We start from the raw sequence: 18,365 nt of genomic DNA, 5'->3' as shown, positions 1-18,365 counted from the left end.
CCTTACTATGATCAAGGGCTCCAGGAATAATGTTGGCCTTGGCTTTTGTGGCTTGGATTTTACTGAGTAAATGTATGAACAAATCAGTGAACAAGTTGAAGCCACAGGATTCTAACAGGTGGTGGGCATGAAAACCAGGGCAGCGCAGCAGATTGTGCAGCTGGCTGGAGATTTTCCGCGAACACTCTGGTATGCATTACACAGGTATGTGTTATGCAAAAAGCAGGGAAGAGGCCCAAAGGAATGTCACAACTGTATCAAATTTTTGTTTTAAAAACTGAGTCCTTCAGGGCATAAATTACAATAAAATATTGGGAACATAATCGGAGTTCCAACTTTACGTGACATAAAGTATTCTGTTTTCTGGCATGAAATTCCTAATGTCGCTTGTGTGGATCAGCATTTGTCAGGTAATTTTTTTCCTCAAAATTTTAGGAATAAAATGACTTACTGAGTAAAGGAGGCAATTGTCTTTGCAACAACACTGGTCTTGAAGGAGGACCTTGGCTTCATTTTGGCCATGAGCTGTACTCTCCTTCCCAAAGTCATATGCCCTTTTCCAGGGGAATATGAATTGAGGAAATGAGAAGAAGCAAACAAATGGGCTCCGAGTTCCAGTGCTGTGTGTATTTTTTATTTTTAATGATTACAGCGAGGAGTTTTTAAAATTGCTTCCATGCAAAGGCATTCTCTGGCAGAAAGTAAAACCTTCAAGCTAAGCAGTTATTAATCTCTTCCCAGAGACACTGCCTGTAGTATGAAACACTGCCTCTGTACTTTCTAGACCCTGTGCCAAGTTAAGAAATGGCTTTTGGAGTTAGAGACTAAATATGAGACTTCTGGAGTTGTGATGAATAAGAAGCATTTCCATTCAGTAGACCATAAAAAAGAACACCTGTTTGGGGTTTAGATCAGGCTTTTGAATTCAGATTAGTCCAGATTCTATCCTCAGATTTCTCTTTTTTAAATTTTTTAGTTAAACAATTGTTTTTTCTTTGAGGTATAGTTGATTTACAGTAGTATGTGAGTTTCAGGTGTACAGTATAGCGATTCACAATTTTTAAAGATGATACTCCATTGATAATCATTATAAAATACTGACTGTATTCCCTGTGCTGTACAATACATCCTTGTAGCTTATTTGTTTTGTACATGTCGTTTGTACCTTTTAATCCCCAACCCCATCTTGCCCCTCCGCCCATCCCTCTCCCCACTGGTAGCCACCAGTTTGTTCTCTATATCGGTGAGTCTGTTTCTTTTTTGTTATGGTCACTAGTTTGTTGTATTTTTTAGATTCCACATACGTGATAACACAGTATTTGTCTTTCTCTGTCTGACTTAGTAAACTAAAAATAGAACTACCATATGATTCAGATTTCTCTTTGACCTTGGTAATATTTGTTTTTTTCCATTTTGTAGCATTACAGGGCTATTTCCATTGGAAGGAAATATATTAAAAGAAAGTTTCATAAGGCATGTGAACTTTTAAAAGAGATAATATTTTCTATTTATTGTGAATTTTTCAAATAGAACTATTCTATGAAACACCTTTACCATATTTTCACCCTTTCATTTTGTCATTTAAACTTGGCAAACATTTCAGTATCCTAAAACAACTAAGAAAAAACTAAGAAAACGTTATGTCTCAAATGAAAAATTGAACAAGTCTGTTTGTCACAGGAAAAATAAACTTACCTTTTTACTTCTCAAAAATTTAAAACCTCAAAAGACCTCTGTAAAAATGTATCATTAGTATGTCAACAAGCTATTAACCAAAAATTGATTTTGGTGGAGAATATGTCATGGAAACATTCTACTGCAAGAGTGATTCAGTCAATGCAAACCTGCTTTATTTTCAAATGCTTGGGTCAGGCACTATGTGACTATTCAGCTAATCAATGTGTGATTTTGATAGAGATGATTCCTCAAATTCTAGTATTTGGCTTGAGTGTACTGTGGGTTGCTTTGCATAGACAGAGAATTTGGTTCACCTCCAAATGATTGCTTTCATTTCTTCATGTGTTGCTTATGGAAATCAGCATTGCACAGCAATAAAGAGCTCTCTACCTAGACCAAATAATCTACAGTCTGTGAAACTAGAATCAGCCAGGACAGAAACAATCCTTAACGCTAACACAGATTTCATTATTCTCCTAAAAATATGTTTCACTAGGATCATTTAATTAATAAAAATATATTTCAAGACTAAGCATTAAAACACCAGTAAAAGAGTAAATTAATCCAGGAATGTATGGACACATTGAGCACAGAAGAATTATGTTCTGTCGGTGAAGGAATTTCCTTCAAACTAACTCACTTCTCTCAGAATATAAATGAAAAGAAACTGTGTTTCAACATTTTATGAAATGAAACAACTTTAGGTTCCATCTGATTTTTCCATTCCTTTATTGCTTTTTTAAATTTCAAGTTGCAAGACAGGTAAAAATTGCAAGATACTAGAAATGTCTGTTTTTCTGTTGCCTAGAGAAAGAGAGCAAGTAGTGGAAGGATTATGAATACCTGTGTAAACACCTTGATGAACAAGAGGGTCTCGTGGGGCAATCAGAACACAGCTCGATTTTCTTTTCGCTGTTCAGACCTATTGCTTGAGGTTAGCATTTACCCTGATCCTTGATGAAATCTTGGACAAACCCATGACTTTCACAGTTACTCACAGATAATGAAAATTCCCCCAACCACTTCAAGGCTCAGATCACAGTCTCATTTCCATAATTAATATATCCAGCTTGGCATAATAATTAACACTCCAAATTTATAAGTGAATTATCTCCCTCCTTGGACCTATATAGGCTGGCCTCCTGCGGTAGGAAACGAGGGGAAAGTCTTGGCGAGATTCTCTCTCAATCTAGAAATTCTACCCCCTTTTTCATCTAATCGAGTTTTTGATCCTTCCATGGTTGCAATATTGATGGGGGCAGAGGAGGTAAAATTAAGGGTGGCAGGAAGGTTTTACTTGAAGAAAGCATTTAAGATTTGGCATCAACACTCTCTGGGCCTGGCGATGGTTTCTACCAAGTTACCTTGTGAGCTCCGTGGAGATGCCTCATCTTTGAGGATCTCTCATTATCAGTGGACTTGACAGAGGTACACATCTTTCTCAGACTGCTTCCTTATAATGTCTTCTAGAGCTTCTTGGCCTCCAGCAGATGACTTCCAACTTCTTTCTGCTTAACTTTTCTTATCCCTCAAGGCAGGGTTTTAATAAGCCTCCCGTTACCTGCCTGTGTTCCAAGAAGCTGACATTTGATCCTCTGGAAAAAACTGGTCCTCTTTTCCCTGAGAGACTTAAGGCACAGGGCCATCCCAGTGCAGCCACTTCCTCCTTGCTTCCTCCCCAAGCTTTGGCCAACCCCAGTGTTGTGAGCCTTGATTTCTTAGATGTGAGGCAGGGAACAACCCACTGAGTCTCCCCCGGCTCTAGGGTCACACATGAAACCCTCTGAGCGCTGCCTGAGAAGCACTGTTTTCTAGGCATGAGGTGAGCTAGAGGCAACTCCAGTTTCTACTTAGGAGAGAATCTCTGAGAAAACCAGCTCTCTACAGGAGTTCTTTTTTTCTACAACCTTCTCCTAAAACTCCCAAACCTTTTATGTGCTAAATGGGAAGAGATTAATAATCACAGAACTGGTCCTCGGCCTTCTCCTTTGAAATCTTGCATGTTTATCTTGTACCTCAATTAGAACGTGATATTAATTATTTGGGGGCTTCAGTCCATTGCAACATCCTGTTACATCTGGTTCTCACTAGAGATTACCGTTTAGTTTCTTGTGTAAATAATCAACAAATGCTAGGGTTTATGTTCAGACTTTTGCTTTCTTGTTCATTAAAGCAAGGAAGAGTAGATCAGCTCACCCCATAGATACTATCTGGAAGATGCTACAAGTTATCTTTGGTGTTATCAGCCTTTGTTTTCTGTGACTTTGTTCTGCTCTTTCAGATATTTCTATCCTTATTTATTTCTCTGAGAAAACCTTTTACTTTTAAAATTTCCACATTTCAATCAATTTAAGAATAAACCCATGGCTGGAAGGGTTGGGGGAGAATGAATTGGGAGATTGGGATACCAAATAGTACACTCTAAATATATGCAGTTTATTGTAAAAATAATAATAATAATAATAATAATAATAATACCAAGACATAAAAAAATAAACCCATGGGTTTTGGACCCCAGTCTTTTCAAACTTCACTGGAACTATGGTCTGTCATTCATTTATTATTTCTTCTGTATCTTCAATGACACGAACTTTGAAGGAGTCTCTCTACTGAGCCTACAAAGACTTTCCCTCCCTCCCTCCATCTTCCCCCTTTTTCCCTCCCTCTCTCTCCCTCCTTCTCTTTTTCCTTTGTGACTATATGTATTGAGTATCTACTATGTGCTGTACATGATACTAGAGACTTAGGTCTCTCCCATTTCATAAAAACAATACAACACACACACACACACACACACACACACACACACACACACACACTCCTTTCCTTGATCTTATGTGCTCCTTTAGTTACCACCTTATCTCTCTCCTTTTATTTTCTTTTTATTTGCATGCATTGTGTGCTGTATATTTTATAGCCCTCAATTTCCCTTCATCAGTGTCTTTTGGGTTATCTTTTCATCTGAGCAGCCTCATTTTTTGGCTTATGAACAGCCTGTTGCTTTTCAGTAAGGGGTCATCTCCATGTGCTGTGGTTGCTCCCATATGGGTGATGTGACTGTGATCTCTGTCAGCGTCTTGAAGGCTTTGTTCCCCTGATATGTTCAGTGACCAGAGAATCCACTTCTAAATCCTGACGTTCAGCATCATTTTCTGCATTTTTAGGCACATGTAGAAAATGTTCAGCACTCTTTTTGAACCACTGGCACCATTTCAAACTGCACTCTAGTCTGAGGATGCCAGCCAGCTACCCCATTTTACGGAATGCATGTGACGTATTTAAGAACAAAATAAAACACTCCCTCAGCCCATAACCCTCTACACTTATTGGCATGTCTCTCTGCTCTTTCACAGCCAAACGTCTTGTAAGTCTTATTCATGCTCCACTTTCTCACCTCCCATTTACTCTTAAATGCTTTCTAATTTGGCCTTTGTACTCATCCCACTATTTAAGCTGCTTTCTTGCCAAGGTCCTTATTGCTAAATCCACGGAGCCTTTTTTCTTCCATATTCTGTTTTACTTCTTGGCAGCATTTGGTACTGTTGGCCGCTTCCTACTTGTAGAAAAAGAGTCCTTTCTTTTGCCGTTCATTCCCCTACTCCCACCCCCTGTTTTTTGCTGTGTGTATTCTTTCTCCATCTTTTTAGTGACCTTTTTAACTCTGACCATCCTAAATATCTGGATTTTCTTAGCGGTCTTTCCACTAAGTCACTTATCTTGTCACCGTAAACTCTTTAGCTGTACAATTTCATTCCCCTCAGCCTTTAACTTCAGTCATTATCTAATAAACTCCCAAATCTATCCTCTTAGATGGCTCTTCTGAACTTCAGTCTCTCCTAACCAGCTGCCTATCAGATATATCCACTTAGATTTCCCATGGAAACTTTACATTTGTGTCCTGTACCGAAACTTTTTCATCTTTTAAACTTGTTATTCTTCTTTTGTCCATTCTCAGTGAAAGATAGCATCCTCTTCACCTGGTTCAAGCCAGGAATCTGACTCCCTTTCTCTTATACCCACATGCAATGAGACCCCGAGCTTAGTTCTGCCTTTACACGGTTACTCAGATCTCTGTTTCCATACTGCTGCTCTTACCCCAGCCCTGACCCTCCTACCCCCTTTCTAAGCTTAAGGCAGCAGCTTCTCATTGCCTCTCATGTCTCTCATAGAGCCTTCCCTTCTGGACATGGGCCAGATAGAGGGACCTTCCAGCATCTGCTTCTGCAGCCCCTTCTCTGGAAATGTCTGCCTCCAGCCACATGATGGTGGGCCTCTGTGGCCCTATGTTCATTACTCCTTACTGACAACAACAGCAGAAACCAAACAGGATGGACACCTGGGCAAATCAGATATCTGGGAACTTAGGGTTAACACCAAGAGCTGTCAATTTAGCTTTATTAAATATTTTAACTGAAAGAACTTGCACACATGGTAGTTATGAGGCAGTATTGTCTGCCATGCGCACAAGGAGGCAAGAATGTAGCTCACGGAGAAAGAAATCTGTATACAGAAAGGAGCAGAGGTAATACTCCACTGCCCCAGAAAGAGAGAGAGGCAAGCTTGACTCCTGATGGCTTTAGAGTTCCTAGCCTCAGCTCCTTATGAGGCTCAGCCACTATCTCAGGTTCATGATTTATCCCTGAGTCTGTAATTTCATAGAGTGGATCTGAGCTCCCCAGCTGCTGTACTGAAGATGTGTACTTTGATATTCACCCCTCAAGCCCTTAGGGCAGCTGGAGTCCCCAGGCTGATTGCCTCCTGCCACAAGCAGCATTGTCTGTTTTCCCCAGGGTGCTGTATAAGTGTTATCATTTTCCTTCTGTGCCAGGATGTTAAAAAGGTGGAAAAGCACTATAGTATATAGTTAAGAAATTTCTCCTTGTTGCTTAAGTCAGCTCAAGTGGGAATCTGCTTTTTCACCACCTAGAGCTTTGACTAAGACATCTTGCCAGAATGTAGATTTAAGCTGATTTTTCTCCTGTGTAAAACCGTATAGTACTTCTCTAATATCTTGGAGGTTTGGTTCACATTCCTTGATGTGAAGAAAGAAGGTACTGTTTTCAGTGAAAAGTGTGCCAGACTTCCTGTAATTGTGGGTCATTGCACATGTGTTGTAACACTTCCTCCACTCCGCTCTCTTTTTGCTTAGTTAACACCTACTGATTTGTTATTGTTGTTCTTTTCAACCTAGATGTCACATGCTTTGGAAAGTGTTCCTCTAACTTGCAAATTCGAGGCTCAGTGTCCCTCCTAAGCTGTGCCTTGGCTATATCTCACTGAGTAGTAATTTCCCATTTACTTACCTAATCTTTGTCTTGAAGGCAGAGTCAGTATCTGTTTTGTTTATTATTGTACTCTCAGCATCTAGCATGGGAGGTGAACAATAAATATTTATTGTGGGAACAACGTTATCAACAATCCCCGGGTTTTTCCTTATTCAGTTGCTTCTTCCATTCCATTCTAAACTTTCCCACATCCTCTTCAAGCCCTCTTCTCACTCCCACCACTTATATAATCTTTCCTACCCAACTGAGAACCCAAGACTGCCATGTGCGTCCTTCCTCCGCTCCCATCCTTTCATGCACAGTCACCTAATCTATGGCACAGTTTCTTCTACTCTCTGAAAGTGAGGTGCTCTACTTTCTGTTCACAACCAACTCCATTTCCACCCCCTTCAACCCACCTCCTTGTTATCTCTTCCAGGACAGCCATCCTCCTTCTGTATCTATCCTTAAAATCTTGACTCCTTCCCCTAAGCCTATAAACATGTATAATTTTTCCATCTTAAAAAATTAATGAGTTCTTTTCTCTGAGAATACTGAACTTCATAGAATTTTTAAATATTCCCAATGCCTTCATATTTTGCTACACAATTCCTTCTAAATAGAGTTAGCCATTTTTCCTATCCATGAAAATAAAAACTTTCTGTAGAGAACAAACATGGACACCAAGTGGGGAATATGGGTGGGGGGGGGGAGGGGTTGGGATGAATTGAGAGATTGGGATTGCCATAAATACATTACTAATAAGAAAAAAATCAAATTGTACACTTTAAATAAAATAAAATAATTTAAAAAATTTTTTTAAATTAAAAAAAACCTTAATCTTCAGGATTGGAACCATTGAATCCATGAACCCTTTCTTGATATCTCAACTGAATGCAATCACTTTCTTGTACGTTTCTTAAGTCATTTATTAAAATTTATTTCACATTATACTTTTTAGTGTATTTGTATCAACAACTAAATAACTAGAGCACCAGCTCAGTACCCCAAAACTATAATGTAAACTTATTGAAGGTAAAGACTGTATCTTACTCATTTTTGTATTTTTACAGTGTCTAGTATAAGTCAAAAGTTAAGATAAAATGGTATAATAACAGTAATAATAACATTTAATATTGTTTACCATGTTCTAAGCAATTTTCACAAACTGTCTTATATTGCATGACAACCATTGAAGTTATATTATTATTATCCCATTATAAAAATAAGGCAGGCTGCAAAAGGGATATATTTGTCATAATGCAGACATAAGCTAGAATCTTGACTCAACCACCCATTGGCAATTGGATCTGGAAAGTTACTTAACCTTCCTGCATCTTATCTGTGGTGGTATCCTATCTCATAAGGTTGTTGTAAATATGTAAAGAACTAATAGTGCCTGTCATGTACAAGTTACTTAATAAACATTAGTTCCCTCTTTCTTTTCTTTTGCACATGCAGATACTCAATACATATCTATTGAAATAAGTCTGCATCTGGGTACCATCACAGATAGGGCTAAAGAATATGTTGTTCCCATGTGCCTTGAAAATTGCTAATTTAGTCTTGAAATATGATTATGCCTTGTTCTACTTCTGGAAGTGTATTGAACCTGCATAGGAAATTCGGGAACATTGAAAGAATGGAGTGGATGATGCAGCACTGTCTTATCATTTCTTTAAACAATCAAGAATGCACTAATGACAGAAGCCAAGATAGAAAATAGAAACATTAGGTACTATGTCGAATATGATGATGTTTCAGTTACTGTGACTATATAATACATTATGCAAATGTATTTGAGTAAAATAAGCATTTATTATGCTCATGGATGATGAGAGTTAAGAGTTAGATAGGGCACAAAGGGGATAGCACATCTCTGCTCCAGAATGCCTGGGGCCTCAGTTGGGAGACTCAAGGCTAGGGCCTGGAATCATCTAAAGGTTCGTAGCTGGCGGTTGTGACTAGCCATCGGTTAGAGGACTCAGTTTTTCTCCATGTGGAATCACTTTATGGTCTCTCCATGTGAGTTAGTATGGGCTTGCTTGCTGTGTTGTGGCTTGGTTCCCCCAGTGACTGGAGACAGAGATATGGGGCAGGGAAAGAGGAAGAACAGAGGAAATATAGACCTCATCTCTTGATCAGGTGTTGATATCACGTTATATGAAGAATATGTAAGATGGGACACATACTGGTGCAGCCATCTTGGGAAAATACAATCTGCCACAGAAGAGATATATGCATACTTGGCGTTTCTGTAGCCCATTACTAAGATGATTAAATGTAAGCTTTAAGTTGTAAGTTTCAAGGTATACAATGATAAAAATCAAGGTGATGCCTTTGTCCAATTTTTATCTTAAGGCTAACATTTTAATAACATCCAATAGTTGTTCCAGGTACAATAAAAATGGCAAGATTTCATTTTAGGAGGTACACAAAATGATAGGGGGAAATACTCTGGTGCCTTTTGAGTCATTACAAGTTAGGTACTTTAACAATTATATTGCCTGTTTTCCCAAGGATGTCTCCATTCCCAAATTTTCCTCACCAAGAATATATTTCCTTCTGCAGAATATTTTCAGGTATTAGAGGAAATAAAGGAGTCGAAATGTTTTGTTTTGGCACTGGGTTTGATGTCATTCTTCTTAACCCAAATATTACTTTTTGTCTTTAAATTAAAATGTCAAAGATCTCATCCTTAATCTTTGTAGAATATCTGTCAGAGGACCAGAGTAGAGAAAACTGCTATTAGGGTCTCAAAGTCAGGTTCTGATCCAGATAAAGAATCAGCCAAATTTATGCTCCAGAAACAAACTCTCTGCCCTTTACTGTTTTCCTCACAACCGTCCTATGAATTTTTCTTCCTCATTTGATCTAAAGTATCTTTAATCGTCTTTCATTCCAGAATTAGAGTTGCTTGTTAAATAATAAAACCTTTCAGTAAGGTAACTTAAATTTATAGAATTGAACTGATATTTATAGTACTCTTTCTTCAAAGCAGATTTGGATTGAAGGAGTGGTTGGGAGTCCCAAATGCCAGCGTGAGAGGGATCATGTACACTGCAGAGCGTGGGACACCGAAGGTCAAGCTGCATCCAGTTCTCCATCTTGCCCAGGCCCGTTGTGTACGTGGTCTTAGTTTAGATGTAGAAGAGACTTATGAAGCTGAACAGAAACATACGAAGTACTAAGCCATGTGGGTGTGTGGAGCAGACATTCCAGGGTTTCATAATTTTAAGCAGAGGACCTGAGCTCTGGGCGGGGAAGAAGAATGGCAGCAGATCTGCTCACTGGGCGCAGAGAGTTCAGAAGTTTAAGCAAAACTTTTGGCATGAGAAATCAAGGCACATACAAGCCAGATTTTTTCGATGACAGCCATTAATTGTAATGGGGCCTGGTCTGTGGGAAGGACTGAGCATTTTTCAGGTGCAACCTTGGATAGAGACGGGGATATAGAGTTACCTTTGAATGTTGTAGGCCAATGACTGTATCACTATGTTTCTGGAGTTCTCAAGACTCTATGATCCTAGAAAATGAGGAGCTACTGGATGATTCCATGAGATGTTACGGGAAAACCCAAATGAACTTTCTGGCGAGCCCAATATTTTGTCATGAAATTTATTGTGTGATGTTCGGGACATTTATCTCCTTGCTTAGCTAAAATTCTTATATGCCTCATATATTCTCAAAACTGAACACCTATATACGTCTTGATACTATGATGTAAGAATAACTCCTGAGCTAACATTTTAAACAAAAGAGAAGATGATTGGAGAAATATAGTAAGTATGTAGATGCAAGAGGATGCACACACTAACACAAATAAAGAGATCAAAGATATAAAATGTGAAAATTATCTTTTCAGCTATAAAGCACTAGAGAGGTACAAATATAAAGGTAGTGGTACTATATATATAACATTGTTATTTGGAGGACACTTTGGTTCTAAGAGAACAGTGCTGAGTAGAAGAAGGTTCTAAATGATTCAAAATAATCTTTTTTGAAATAAGTTTTTAATTGACTTCTACGGCAAAGGAAATGCTTACATTTTTAAAAGAATGAACAGATGTTAAAGGATTTATTTTCCATTTAACTCCCTGTGTTGGTTTTCTGATTCATTACTTTCCCACCATTCCTTTAATATAGACCTTAATGGGTTCCACTCCTAATCAGCTTTTCACGGAGCAATATAAAGGCAGAATTGCAGGGCACACACATCACAGAAAAGAATCTCTTTGTCCCATAGCAATAGGTAGGTAGATGTTAGACAGTTACGAATTAAAAAGCATAACAATCATTAAATGTAGTACATCAAAGAAATTATGTAGCAGAACTAATTACTGTTCATGTATTTCATACTTTTATCAAATGATTGAGGTTTCAAATTATTACCAGTCTCAAGTGTAGTTGTTTAGCAACTAAACTAGATTGAAAAATAATTTTTGAAACAAAACATATAAAACATCAACTTGCCTCTTACAATGTGCATTGGCTCTGCCCACAGTAACCCAGGCTGCTTCACTTTTAAAAACAGGAAAAGAGGATGAAATAAAAGAAGTGGAAGTCCTTGGATTTAGAGCTTTGATTCCTGGTTCTGAGACTTCATAGCTGTCAGAATTTGGGTAGGCTGCAGAATTTCTCTGAGCCTCATTTTCTTATCTAGAAATAAGAAAACTTGTTCTTTTTTTACATTATAAAGTTTCAGAAAGGATCGAATAGGTCCAAGTATAAGAATGAGAATGTATTTTGTAAACAGAAGCCTAGACTCTAACCCTTTAGGTATATCAGAGGTTATAACCCTGACATGCAAATTCCATCTGATACTGCTTGATTCACTCAATCATCTCTCATTGTTCAAACAACTTCCAAATTTTTCCCTCCCTCTGTATGTTTCACTAAATTGTTGCAGAAACATAAATCACTTTTATTCAACATGTTTATATTAAGTGAAATTTATGTTCCAGGGGAATAGAGCTCACATGGCTACATGTAACATAAATATGAAGAATATTATTAACATATAAGATATATTTTATGTGTGATATAAGAGATATATGATAAATATATGAGTTCATGTTTAAGTCCACACCTGGTTATCTTTATGCCCACTCTGTAGCTTTTAATAGTTTTCCCTGATTTCATGTAGGCCTTGGGGACAAGGACCATGTGTCATCTCCTAGCCTGGTCTAATTTATTTAATCATGTAAAATGCATGTTTTCATTTTCAAATGAGTAAAGGGCTGAGAAAATAGTGTTGGCCATGTTGCATATAACAAAAGTGTGGGTGCTAAGAGCCAGTGTAATTTAAGCAAATGGTTATGTTTATAGAGTAGCAAAACTAATACTTTCTGACAGTTGCTCTGGCCTTTATCTTAACCTCTATTTTCCCAGTTACAAATAGGAAGTAGAATATCTAAGCTGCCCTGGAGGGGTGTTAAAGATGTATTATGAGAATCAATCCCTGCAAGTGGAAAATCTCAAGTTCAATCTTGATAATAAATTTTGGCTGTCTTTGCTGTTGTCCTTTTACAATATCACACATGTGAAAACCTTTGCATCTTCACCTGTAGATATATCAAAGGATCAGTATTCTAAAATTGCACAGACCATTTTAGGCTTTGAACATACAAAATATAAAAGTGAAATATATCATTACATTAAAGTTTTGGCAATGTGATTGATTTATTGAAAAACAATAAAAACAACACAAAATGCCCTAAGAAGGACTCCTGGCTTTGTTTCCTCCTTTCCACCCACTGATCCAGTAAACTTGGACAATGTGACATCTCTGGTCCTTAGTCAATTCTGATAAAACAAGAGACTATGTGAACATAGGGACTGAATCAGATGATTTTTACGGCCCTAAGATCTATTATTATAATACTGTAATAATGATTTTAACCAATGGCTCAGGGTCTATTGGGATAAAATTCAACATCATAAGAATTCTTAATATCCTTCCATCAGAGACCACTAAAATATCATCCTGAGGTTATATTCTTCTGCGTGAGGCTAATTCATTTAACAAGAACCTATGAACTATCTGCAGTATGCTGAGTGTTCTCTGAAGCCCTGAGAGGAAAGGGAAGGGAGAAAAAGATGAGTAAGTCACAGTGCCTAGTTCATAGGGTGTTTCCAATTAAGAGGGCAAATAGATAGACAAACAAATAATTACGCTAGAGTGTGGTGAGTGTGATGATGGCCATTTGCACAAAGAACTATGAGAGTTGAGTAGAAAATGGAAGGCTCTAGGATAAGGGTGTTAGACCAGTATGATAAACCTGTAGGTGGTCGATACTGTGGGGGTGGTAATGACGGATGTGCCACTGATCAAGGAGTCAGAACACTTAAGTTTAGTTCTTACCAACTTCACTTACTGTCAGTTCTGCCTACTCAAAATATTACCTGAAGCAAATCACTGTAGTTTTTCCATATGGAAAATGGAAAGATTTATACTAGGCAGTTTCAAATTCTATTGAAATTCTAAAACCCTATCACTCTCTGACAATCAATATGCCAATTGATTTCTGGTATTTATTCTCCCCTTCTTTCTTAACATAGTAGAACCTCAGTTGTATTAGGGGTCACAATATTCAGAGAAGAATTTCATCCGCAGCTGCCTTTTTTTTTCAATGGGGATGACCATGTAACATATTCCAGCCAATGGAAACAAAATGGAATGCTCTATTTTCCTGATATAGACACTACCCTTCCTCCTCTTCACTTTCTTCTTCTTTCTGCCTAGAATACAGCAGCACAATAAATGCAAATGCCACTATTAGGATGGAAGAAGTAGGAAGCCTGAATTCCTAATGGATACCTTAACAGTTTCACTCACCCCAAAATGCCTACTTTCAGACTTGTTACCTAAGTAATATTTGTAATCTGGTTTCTGTTACAAGCAGCTAAACTCAATCCTAACTTATACAGATCCTTAAGCTTTAGTATCAAAAGTGGGTATATTCTGAATCCAGAAGCTGGGCTAGTTGTATGTATAAGTCATGTGAATGTGCTTATGTATGCGTGTGTGAGCATGTGGGCATGTATACGTATGTGTCATATCTAGATACTGTGTAAGTTGTAAGTCAATGGCTCCAAGATTTATATCCCCACTCAAGACTTCTCTTCTGACCTCTAAGCCGATTGCCATCCTAATATCTCTTTCTGGATGTCTTAGAGCTCCCTCTAACAAAAAAAAATATATGCAAATCTAACATTTAAAATACACAGGCACACTCCCAAATCCAAGTATTCATCCAATGTTTGCCATCTTCTTATTGGCATTTCCATCCAATCAGATACTTAGGCCAGACAACTTGGAGTTACCTGTGACACTCTCTGCTCCTGTGCAAGATAGAGCCAAAAGTTTCTTACTTTCTTCTCTCAGTGTACTTGTTATATAATTTCTTTGGGTCTCAGCTATCTCATTTGTAAAATGGATATAATATCAATAGTGTAGATATTACTATCTATATTAACATCTGTATTGTTATATCCATTTTACAAGTGAATATAATAGTATCTATAGTATAGGATAGTTACTATGTTTTGAAGATCGAATTAGTTAATACACATAAAGTATTGGAACAATGCTTGACACATGCTAAAGTGTGCAAGAAATATTAATTTTTTGAACTAGAAGTAATATGGTAATTACAGCTGTCAGAAATTTATGCATTTTGATGTTAGGTGGGTGAATATGGATAGATGTATAATTTTTATTTTATTGTTTTAATATTCACTATGAGTGTTGTGAGTCAGGTTCTATATACACACTTCAATACATACCTTGGAAGGAATCTGAAAAATTAATGGATTAAAAACTTCATGCAATGAATATTTAATGAGCACATTCTATGGCATTTTTCTCAGAATTAAATATACCGTGGTGAGCACACAAAGTCCATATTATAACTTTGAAATTCCATGTCTGCTTCCTCATCAGTAAAATGAAATGGTTGAATTGGAAGTAGATGATATCTAATTCCTTATGATAAAAGAGTATCAGAATCTATGATTATATAAAGTGCTGTGCTATCAGTGGGCAGGCATGAAACTGGAGCATGGAAACCCTTGGATGCTAGGCTAAGGGTATGACCACAGTTTGATAGATAGTAGACAGCATTAAGCATTTTTAACTGGTACAATAAAAGTTATGCTTTAGGAAGTTTACTTGGGATGGATTGGATTCAGGATGGATTGGATTCAGGATTTTCACAGATAGAAATATCATTCACCCAAGGACAGGAAACAGTGATTAGCCATGTGCCTGGAAGAGACAGGAACTCCATCACTCCTGGGAACTATGGACAAAGGTAGTTCATGGCATAGCATGTGACTGTAATAGGAAACGGGCTTGTTTTGGATGAAACGTATTTTTAAAGGCATAGTATATGTGTGTATAAATAAAATGTGGGTAGTATATGTGTGTATAAATAAAAAGATTTGTGTCATTAAACACCTTTCATGCCAGGAGCCCAAATAGAAGGTCACATGGAGCCATGAGACATGAGCGTGAGACTGCCTTGTTTATACCTTCACCCAGAGCCAGTCATGGAGGCAGGAAACACTTTATTTAGTAGGACAGGAGTTGTACCTGGATGCTGGCTCACCAAACATTGGGCTTAGTGTGTGCCCAAGCTGCCGTACGTTTTCGCCAGGAAACACCTTGCCTTCCTGGACTGTGTGTGTTTGGGCTGGCTGCCCAGGTTACACCAGCAGTCCAGTGTAAGTGGACACAGGACAGCGGCAGGAACAGGGCCCTTCCTCTGACAGAAGATGCTTTCCTGGACTCTCTCCCTGGGGTGATAGCCACCAAGATGGACCCTCTGGATTAAGATGTCATCCCTGGGGGTCTTAAAGCACGGAGAGAGGATTCTGAAGAGATGGAATAGAGCCTTTAAAAATTTAACTTGAATGAAAGAAATGTGACTTAATTTTGTCCCTCATGCTGGTAAGTGGGACATATTGACTAAATTAGAATGGAACTCTAACAGTGATAATATTATAAAAGACTAGGATCAAGCACTAGAAATATCAGAGATGTAGATGAGATTTTGGGAGTGAGCATTCACTCTTTGTGATGTGAGACCTGCCTTATACTCTAAGGACTGATTTATTTTGTGTTTTAGGAATATGGGTTGTGTCTATTTTTATCATCATGTCCAGTGTGCCTTTTCAAACAGTGTACCATTTATTTAGAATTTTGTCACATCTTCCCTCATGATCTGTCTGACAAAAGCCCATTCATCTTTGAAAATCCAGCTCAGGTGTCACTTCCTTCAGGAATCTTTTATAGACTTCAACAGAGAGAATTAAGTCCTCCTTCATCTTTGGTACTTTTATAAATAATGTACTCTTTTATTGTTGCCCTTGTCACACTGCATTTTATTTATTTATTTCTCCTATTAGACTATGAGCTCCTTAGTTATGCTCATGTCAGAATCTTCATTGCCGAGACAGTGCCCATAGAATGTGTTTGATAAGTATTTGTTTAATGAATGAATAAATGTTTAACAAAAATATATCGATCACTAATTACATACCAGCACGGTGGCTACAAAAGTGATCAATAGTGATTAAAAGAGTTATGATCTCTGTCCCTAGAACTTGCAGTATATTGGGTGCAGGGGGAGTGTTATAGGAATAAAATGCCATTTTACAACCTGGTATGAGGGGCATATATCTGTATCTGCATCTATGGAGGCACATAGGATGACTTTGCCTCCTGTGTTCAAATATTTGAATATTATATATTTCCATCTTAAAAGTAATGATATGATTCAGAAAGTGATTAATTTTAAAGCTAAGGGGGAAAATGGCTAGAACTGTGAATGCCATGGAAATCTTAATGTTAAGCTTTGTGTTTTTGAGTATATACCCTTTCAGTTATATTAATATTCAAAAATATTTTGAATCCAACTTTATAAAAATGTCTTTTATGATGTGAACTGGGCCAATAACTCTTGGACAGTGTACGGATGAGTGAGTCGAGACATGGTTGTTTTATCATTTGCACTCAAGATGTACATTATTTTTTGTTCTTGTTGTTTTGACATAGTTACTTAGAAAACCCTTTAGAATGGTTTACTTTTAAAGGATTTCATCCTAGGAAAATGGGTGCATTTTTAAAGTATTTCAGTGACTTAGTAAAGATCACTGGTCATGTAATATGACAGTCAGTGCTTCACAACCTTTCCTCTCAAACTATCAAGTAATTATAGCACACTGCACCCTAATTGTCCTGTTTCCTAAAAGACGGGTTCATATTCAGTGGGGTAGAGAAATATTTCTTTATGACTGTATCAGTATCTATATATGCATTTAAAAATTAGGTGTGTATAATTAGCTATGCACATGAATGTGTGTGTGTATGTGTGTAATTTATGTTTCAACTCTATTTGGTGTGGGTACATATTAAATATTACTAGAATTTCTTCTAGTCAAAATTACACCTGAGAGCACCTCTTAAGAGCGATAATGAACATCTTGGTTTTTATCTTCTAACTCAGTCAACTTGACATAATCTTTTTAATACATTTCATGACTTATAAGTGGAAATGAAGTTGTGAATGGCTACTCTCCGTCAATTGTGTTCATCATGTAGGTTAGAGATGAAAACAGCGTGCCTTGTTGTACATGTGTTTGCAACATTTCAGAATAAGTCCTCAGGGTGAGGATAACCAAATTTCAGTCATGAATACTACCGTCCTTAAGTGTTGTTCTTTCTCATGTTGGTAGCATGTAGTTAGAGATTACTTTCAAAATTAGATGATGCATTAAATTGTAAAGATAAAAACACTTAAATGAACAATATGACAAGTTAGTATTTAAATTCTAAAAAATGTAGCCTAATACAGTGAAATATGTCAACTGGGAAAAATCTAAAAAAATTAAGAATATCAGTTTCTCAAGATTATGCTCTGTTATTTGTTTCAATTTAAATTGCCTCCTGGACAAGTGTGTTGACGTGGATTCTGATTACTTTTTAGACTACAAAAGGAATTTTCCAATTTAGGTAAATGATTTCCTGATAAAAGGTGAATTTAGAGTAACAGATTGCATGTAGCCATATCCCATAAATAACTCACTGCTGCACATTCTTCTTGTATTTAATTTTCTATATAGTGACATATTGATGAAATGGAAATAAAGCAATAGAAGACCTGATGGCACTATACTACTTGGAGAACATGAGTCTACTTTCACTGACAGAGACCACTGAAATAGCTGAATTGTAGTTATTAAGAAATGTGACTGATTTTTTTTTATTAAATCACTTACTCTAATGAAGGATCCTCATCAAGATGCTTATTAACTCGAATGGTTTCCATTGCTCGGTTTTGAAATTCAAATTTTGAAACTGTCTTCAAAGCTACTTTTCCTCTCTGGTGTAGTTTATGTTTTGAATTATTTCAATAAACA

This window comes from Hippopotamus amphibius, chromosome 8, assembly GCF_030028045.1.
Source record: "Hippopotamus amphibius kiboko isolate mHipAmp2 chromosome 8, mHipAmp2.hap2, whole genome shotgun sequence".
Classification (NCBI taxonomy): domain Eukaryota; kingdom Metazoa; phylum Chordata; class Mammalia; order Artiodactyla; family Hippopotamidae; genus Hippopotamus; species Hippopotamus amphibius.
Note: the sequence above shows the minus strand (reverse complement) of the source record.